Source organism: Emydura macquarii, unplaced genomic scaffold (assembly GCF_026122565.2).
Source record: "Emydura macquarii macquarii isolate MOO-44397 ecotype Brisbane River unplaced genomic scaffold, CSIRO-AGI_Emac_v2 contig_2594, whole genome shotgun sequence".
In the NCBI taxonomy this organism is placed as follows: Eukaryota; Metazoa; Chordata; order Testudines; family Chelidae; genus Emydura; species Emydura macquarii.
In genome coordinates, this window is record NW_027132731.1 from 442,400 (window position 1) to 449,986 (window position 7,587).

Sequence of the window (7,587 nt, forward strand, 5' to 3'; positions counted from 1 at the left end):
CGCTCGCCCACGGGTGCCTCCAGCCCCCCTCTGCTGCCACATGTGACGGGCCCCGGGCACAGGGTCTGGAGCAACTCGGGGCACAGCCGCCAGGACTCTAGTGCGTCAGTCTGCCACCTCGGGGGCCCTGCTCTGCCTGAACCCCCCTGTGGGTCCCGCTGGATGGGCCCCTGGGAAGCTCGTCCATGCCCCCAGTGGGGCCAGGCACCCGCCTTGCAGGCAGAGGCGATTCCCAGCCCGCGGGGGGGTCAGAGGGTTTATTAGTTCTCAAGATCCCAGCGCGGAGAGACTTTGTGAGCAGCTAATTAGCAGTTACAGCAGCGACCAGCTGGGGTGTCTCGGAGCTGTGCTCCCAGCCCTCCTCCCCCACCCGCATGGGGGCAGCCCTTCCCCCAGCCACCACTGGCCAGGTCTGGGTACCTGTGGGTGGGGAAGGCCCATCTGCTGGCATCACTAGGCTTCAGGGTTAACGCTCCCAGGGGTGAGTGACAGCTGTTCCCCCGCCCCCCACGTGCTGTTGGAAGCAGGGGTGGGGGTTTAGGGCAGCCCCCAGAGGGAGGCGTCAGTGGGCGGTTTTGCCCCTGCCAGTGTGGTCAGAGGTGATGTTGAAGGAGCCGCACACGGACACAAGATGGGAACATCCCCTCGACCGGCGTTTTATTGAGGGGGCGACGGCGAGACGCCCCCGCTGGCTCCGCTCAGCAGCCCACGGGCCCTGGGCAGGGCAGCTAGAGGGGCAGCAGCAGCCCCTTCGGCAGGCCCTGCTGCCGGCACCGGGTCGGGAACTCACGGCACCGCTGCTGTCTGCGCCTGTGCTGCTGGTGCCCTCGGCCCCTGCCCTGGGGGTGACGCCCTGCGGGAGAGACGGGGGGTGTTAGCAGGAGTGTCTCGTACCCCCCGCTAGAGCCCAGACCCCCTCAGTGCCAGACCCCATCCCTGCCCCCTCCCCCTCTGTGCCAGCCCCTGATCCCTGCACCCGTCCCCACCCTCTTCTCTGCACCCCGCTACCAGGCCCCGTCTCTCCCTCAGCCCCAGCCCCAGTCCCTGACCAGCCCCTGTCCCAACCCCATCCTTGCACCCTGTGACCAGACCCCAGCCTCTGTCCCCTCCCCCCGTTCCCTGAAGCCGGTTCTCTGCCCCTGTCACCCCTAGCCCCGAATCTCTGGCCCCGCCCCCGGCCCTGCCCCCCAGATGCTGGGAGCTGCTTTCACCCCTGCTCTGCCCGTGGGGGGCGACACCGTTGCAGGGGCACAGCCCATTGTGTCTGGCCCCGGCCCCGAGGTCTCCTCCGAGCTGGCGCCGTGACCCCGACCGGCCTGAAATGACAGGAGACGTCACCGGGTGCGGGGGGTGTACGGCACCTCCCGCCCCTTCACCCCGGCTGGCCGGGACACTGACCTGGGCACTCGCAGATGCCTGCTCCGGTCCCCTGCCCGCGGGCTGGGCTCGGCTCCCCCTCCGCGCCGGGTCCCCCACCTGCACCCACAGGAGAAAGGAAGCTAAACGCTACCAGCGCTGAGACGCGGCCCCTCTGGGCTGGGCACAGGGGCTGCTCACACAAGGATCCCTCGCCGGTGCTGAGATGCAGCTGGCTCTGGGGTGGGGCGCGGCCTGGAGGTTGGCTATACAGGGCCCCCCATCCCTTCTCACCTGGCACGTGGGGCCAGCTGGCGGCCATGCCTACAGACAGCAGCAGCAGGAAGAGACGCGGGAGTTGCTCCATTTGGGCAGCGCTGTCTGGGGGCTGCCGCAGCCTTTATACCCCAGCGGCTGCCATCCCGGTGCCAGCCCGGTGCCCATTGGCTGCGGTTGGGCCCAGCGGGGGGCACCCATCGTCCTGTCACCCTGACGGCTCTGCCGGGAACCGAGCAGGAAGGATTAGTGCAGAGCGGTTACTGCTGGGCCGACGCCCAGAGCCTGCAGTGCCCCAGGGCTTCCCCATTCCAGAGCCGTCCTGCCAGCCGGGCACCCCCAGCGAGGGGAACTGACACCGAGAGCCGGGATAGAACCCAGGAGTCCTGGCCCCAGACCTATGTAAAAAATACCTTTGACTAAAAAGGTTTAATAAAGAACATCGGATATAAGCGGGTAAAGAGTAAAAACAAACTACTTTTATTTCTTTAACAGGTTTGCAAAGCTGGGCACAACTCCAGAACAAAAATCTATTCCGAAAGGAGCGCGCCCCTCCTTTCTTATTCAGCAGTATATATTTCCTATCCCGGCCGAAAGAATCCCTCCCTTCGTTCCCCATTGGCTGGGTACTAAAAGGTTTACACCTTTCACGACCGCCTACTACATACATTGCCTTTTTCATACAAACGTCATTCCATGTTCATGCTAATGAACCAATTTTCTATGCAGGGTGTGCGATAATATTCTAACACCTCATTACGCATGCGTCGTTTCAGGTGCCTTTTTGACCTTTTTCTAACGGGATTGTTTAATCAGGGGTTTTTCCTTTCAAGGAAGACAACTCCCGACTACTGGGCCCGTTAATTAACTTAGGTTGGCACATAGCCTTAGCAAAAGCAGGAAGGGGGTAGACGCTGGTTTCTAGATCTTGTGGTTTGCCCTTTATCTGTATCCAGGCACTTGATGTCTGTTTGGCCTTCAACTTCTTCTTTATCTATTAGCCCCCCCTGTTCTTTTCTTTTTAAAGCATCTCTTAGGCTTGAAGCTGATTAAGTAACTTTCTAAGTTAATATATGCATATAGCAAAAATATTACTTTTCTATACCTACAACTATTTTATTTCTTTTAGATTCTTAACTTTTTCACCTGCCACTGCTCTAACCGCTAGACCCTTCTCCCCTCCCAGGGCCAGGAGAGATACAGGAGTCCCAGGAGACCCAGTTCCCCAGGAGCTGCGCTGGGGGACACAGGGCCAGCTCTGGGGTGAGGTGGGGACCCTGACCCCAGGAGTCGGGGTCCCCCCCTCCGGATGAGGCAGGAGGGGCACAGCAGGACTCCCAGGCCCTGGGTGCTGCTACCCCCCTTCATGCTCATCCCCCGCTGGCCCCTGGGTGGCGCTGTGGGGCTGTGAGCTCCTTGTGCCCCATAGCAGCAGCAGGTTCGGGGGTTCCCAGGCCAGGGCTCAGCTGTGCTCTCTGGGGGGTGGATCTGAGTCCCTCGCCCTGCCCAGGGCCTTCCCTGTCCCCCCTCCCCGGGGCAGAAGAGCAGCTGGGATAACCTCCCGAGGGATCCCAGGCTGGGACCTGCCCTTGATGGCGCCGGCTGTGTGGCTTGGGGGGACAGAGGGCAAGGGGCGCGGGAGCGGGCAGGGGGCACCAAGGGGCTGGGGGTGGAGGGAACTGGGGGCACCCGGGGTTGGGCTGGATTCTGTTCGGAGAGGTGAGATCTGGGCAGTGATGACACACGTGGGGGTGGGGGGCAGCGCAGGGAATCATAATGGGAGGAAACCCCCCCTGTTTCCCTGGAAACAAACCCCAGGGCCCACAGCTGGCGGGGGAGGGGAGATACTGAACCCCCTCCCCCACCCCCGCACAGGACCTCTCCCCCCTGACAGCTCCGTGCCCGCCTGTGAACCATCCCAGCCAGTCTGGGCCGGGGCAGCCTCTGGCATTGCCTGGGCCCGGGAGTGCCAGTTCCCAGCCCGGACACGCGTGTCACGGAGACCGAGAGACCCCAGCCCGGATCGGGGCCGCTGTGCCCGGCGCTGCACAGACCCGGCCGGGCGAGTGTGTCCCTGCGAGCTGCCCCCGGTGCCAGCACAGCCGGGCTGAGTGTGCCGAGCTGCCGGTGTTGCACCACAAAGTGTGGGCAGACAGATGTGGTGATTCGGGCTGTGCTGAGCGTGCGCATAGGGAGTCAGACTCCGTTTCCCGCTGTTTAGAGGGGCTCAAAGGGGCAAAGGGCGCACACTGGAGGCGGGGACGGGCAGGATCTAATCCAGGGACAGAATTTTACTGGCCTGGGGGGTGAAGCCGATGGAGGCGGGAGTAGGGGAGGGGCTGAGGACCAAAATCAGGGAGGGGGGGTAATGAGCCGGGGTTAGCCCAGGGCAAGGCGCTGCCAGCCCATGGCAGAGGCAAAACCCCAGCCCAGAGAGGGGGTCACAGTGACCCGCTGGGATGAGCTTCCTGTGACCTGCCCCCTTTGCAAACATGGGGTGGGGTGGGGGGCTGAGGGGCTGTTTTATTTCTGCTCTCATGTGTCTGTGTCTCAGGGAGACTCAGCACCGGCTTCCCAGGGCTGGTTCTTAAAGGCAGCGGCATCCCAACGGCTAAACCAGCAGCTCCTGCTCCAACGTTCTGGGTGCTCCAGGGGAGCTGAGTCCATGGACCAGTGTCACACCTTTGAAGTTTGCTCCGTTTAGGATGTCGTTCTGATTAGTCTCAGCACGTCCTCCTTTCCCTGTCTGCTCACTGTGCGCTGCATGTCACTGCGCCGTAGGTTAGTTATTTACACTGCAAACACTCACCCTAGGTGTGTGTCAGGCAAGAAGTGGAGTTACTGCTCGGACGGAGATCTGTCTGCTTCACAGTGTACTTGCTGTGGTTCTTGAGAAGTTCTAGTTGTGTCATTGTTGTATTTAGATAAATGTCTGGGTGTTCTTGGCGTAACGTATCTGGCATATCAGTGGAAACAGGGAAGTTTGCTATCACTGTACAGGTCATTAGAGGAAAGAAGATGTTGATAACGCTGGATCATAGCTTTACACAGCTGGTTTTGAAGACACGTCTGATCGATCTTGGTTCTCGGTTGTGTATTTGGATACAATTATAAAGGTTTGAAAATAGAAGAAAACCTCGTTCTTGGTGTAGTAGCAAAACTGAAACTTGGACGAAGGAGGCTAACGAATGGGATAAAGTAATACCAGGGAACACACTCATGGTAAGAACAGACTAGGTCGGCCTGCTGGGGACGGGCGCGATACATGAACGGGAGCATATCACCCAGTGACGGAAAACTTGCAAACGAAGGAAATATAAAATGGCCTGTCTGGGGATCGTACTCCACGCTTCATGAACAGCAATACAGCAGCAGGGCAGTACTCCGCCCGCCTGGCCAGGAGGGTGATTGGACAGTGAAATGGTGTGGGAGATTACAGAGACTGTCAAAATAGAGAACAGAATAGAAATGGTGGATTTCAGCTAGCCCCAGATTGAGTCAGTATGTGTGAGTGTGTGTGTGTGTCAGTATGTGTGAGTGTGTGTAAGTATGTGTCAGTGTGTGTGAGTGTGTGTCAGTATGTCAGTGTGTGTCAGTGTGTGTATGTGAATATGCGTGAATGTGTCAATATGTGTCAGTGTGTGTCAGTATGTGTGAGTGTGTGTCAGGGTGTCATCTCAGGGCGGGAGGCAGAGAGAACATTTCCAGGAACTGAACTGTGAGCGTCTTGGGGCAGCTAGTCCTGGGGCAGAGAAGAGCAGAGTGAAATCTTTGCTGTAGCGGTAAGTGGAGCAGGGATGTGGTGCAGGAGGTGAATGTGTGTGTAAAATGAAACTCCCATGTGGGAATGAAAACAGTGTGACCCCGAGTTAAAGGCAGATTACTGCAAGTGACGTGTGTGTGCATGAACTGTGTTGAGGAAAATCGAAAGGAGTTGAAATGGTGGCAAGTGGCTGTAAAAACAGAATTGGGAAAGAGAAGCAGGATTGTGAAGAACAGGTCAACTAACTAAACAGAGAACAAAGCACAAATGACAAAGTCATTCAGAAGCAGGGAGAGTTTTGCGGCGGTGCTGCGGGGTCGCAGGTTTCCTCATCTGGCATCGGAAGTGCCAGAAACAGAGACGGGCACCAAATCTGTCCGCCCCCAGTCCGCCAGTGTGTCCCTGCGCGCTGCCCCGGTGCCGGCACGGCCGGGCTGAGTGTGCCGAGCTGCCGGCCGGACCGGCGTGTTGGCGCTGCTGCCGGTGCCCGGCCCAGCCACAGCCCAGGGGACCCCGAGACCTCCACGTACCCCGGGCCCGGCCCCCCGGCTCCCAGCTGCCCCTGCTCGAACGCCCCCCCCCCCTTAGGTGCTAGGTCGCTCCCAGGGGCCGGGGGAGGGATCCCAGCCCGAGGGCGGCCGGCTCGGAGTTAGCCCAGCCCCGGGCGGGGAGGGAGGGGGCGGGACCGGAGCTGTCTAGTCCCCGCCCCGCCCGCCCCGCGGCTCAGACCCGGCCGCTGGCACAGTCGCTCCCGAGAGAACCCAGGCGTCCGGCCGGCCCCCCGCCGGTCTTTGTGCAAGGCACCGCATAGCGACCCCCGGGCGGGGAAGGGCCATGGGGCGCCTGCCCGGGAGCTGGGACCCCCCCGCGTGGGGCGGCCCCTGGGTGGGGCTGGTGCTGGCAGGTGAGAGTCGGGTGGGGCGGGGGGCCCGGCAGCTGTGGGGCAGAGAGCGGGGTCACCCCTCGGGGTGTTAGCTCCAGGGTGGGTCCCCTGCGCCCCCAGGGAGCCTGCCCCGCCCCCAGGGGTGCCCCGTCTGCCTGGCCCCCATCTCCACGGAGCCATCGGCAGCACCTGCCCCCTCCCCCCGCCCCGCTCTGCGATGGGGCAGCGACAGCCGGAGCTGGGCCCCGAGACCCGCACCCGGCACGGACGCGCCCAGACCCGCTGCACGCACCTGCTGGGCTCCCTTGCAGGACGATGCTGTCGCCATCGCGGCGTCGCTGCCTCCGTGTCCCTGGCGCAGACCCAGCCTGGGGGTCCCGTTTCCAGGGCCGGGCAGGTCCCCCCAGTCGGTGCTGAGCTCTGGGGGGCCGGGTCTGGACCAGCCCAGGTCTGCTCCGTGCCCCACGGCTGGTGGGTCTCCCCTGGCAGGGCGGTCGCTGGTCGTGTCCCCCCAGACCCACTGACCCCCCAGGCTCCGGCCTCTGCTTCCCCCGCAGCCTCCGTCCTGAGCTCCTGCCTCCAGCCGGCGCCGGCCCAGCCCATCCTCATCACCCCGCAGAGCGCCGCGGTGGGCGGGGACGTCAGCCTGTCCTGCAGCCGCCTGCACAGAACGTGTTGCTCTGCAAGTGGTTCCGATCCGCGATCATAACTGATGAGAACAGACGGATTTTCACTTACATCCCAACCACCCCCGCACAGAACGGCCCGGCCCACACGGGGCGGGAGACAGCGGGGCCCGGCTGCGCCCTGAACATCGCGGGGTTAACGCTCAGCGACACCGGGAACTACACGGTGCAGGTGGATCTGAACGATGGTTCTTCCAGCATCATCACAGTGGGTCTGCGCGTCTACGGTAAGTGTCACCCCGGGAGCTGCGCTGACCCTGGGCCAGCCCCCCCCCCCCCACACCCTATCTCTGCCTCAGCGATGGGGCTCTGGGCGTCTCCCCTGGGGGATGAGCCCACCTAGGACATGGGGGGAACCTGCCCCCAAACACAGACACTGCCCAGTACAGGGTGTCCTGGCACTCCTGGCTCCCTGGGAGATGGTGCCCCCCAGAGATGTGGGGCTCTGCCCCCCCCATCCTGCCACTGCCCTTCCTGGCCCCGGCTCTCCCTGGCAGTGCCATCTGTGCCAGCGGGTTGGGTTGAGCCACTCTGGGCGTGGGGGGATCCCTGGGCTTCCCAGCACCCACCAGAACCTGTCGTTCCTGCCGATGCCCATTCAGGGGCCCTGGGTGAAATGAATT

The 7,587-nt window shown here is 62.2% G+C and overlaps 1 long non-coding RNA gene across 1 annotated transcript; it reads right to left on the minus strand.

Moving 5' to 3' along the window:
• Positions 1–737: 737 nt before the first annotated feature.
• Positions 738–1,601, minus strand: LOC137163493 (uncharacterized). Its single transcript, XR_010922723.1, has 3 exons — positions 1,399–1,601; positions 1,212–1,316; positions 738–853 (listed from the first exon to the last, which is right to left on the minus strand). It is a non-coding gene; the product is annotated as an uncharacterized lncRNA (long non-coding RNA).
• Between the last annotated feature and the right edge of the window lie 5,986 nt (positions 1,602–7,587).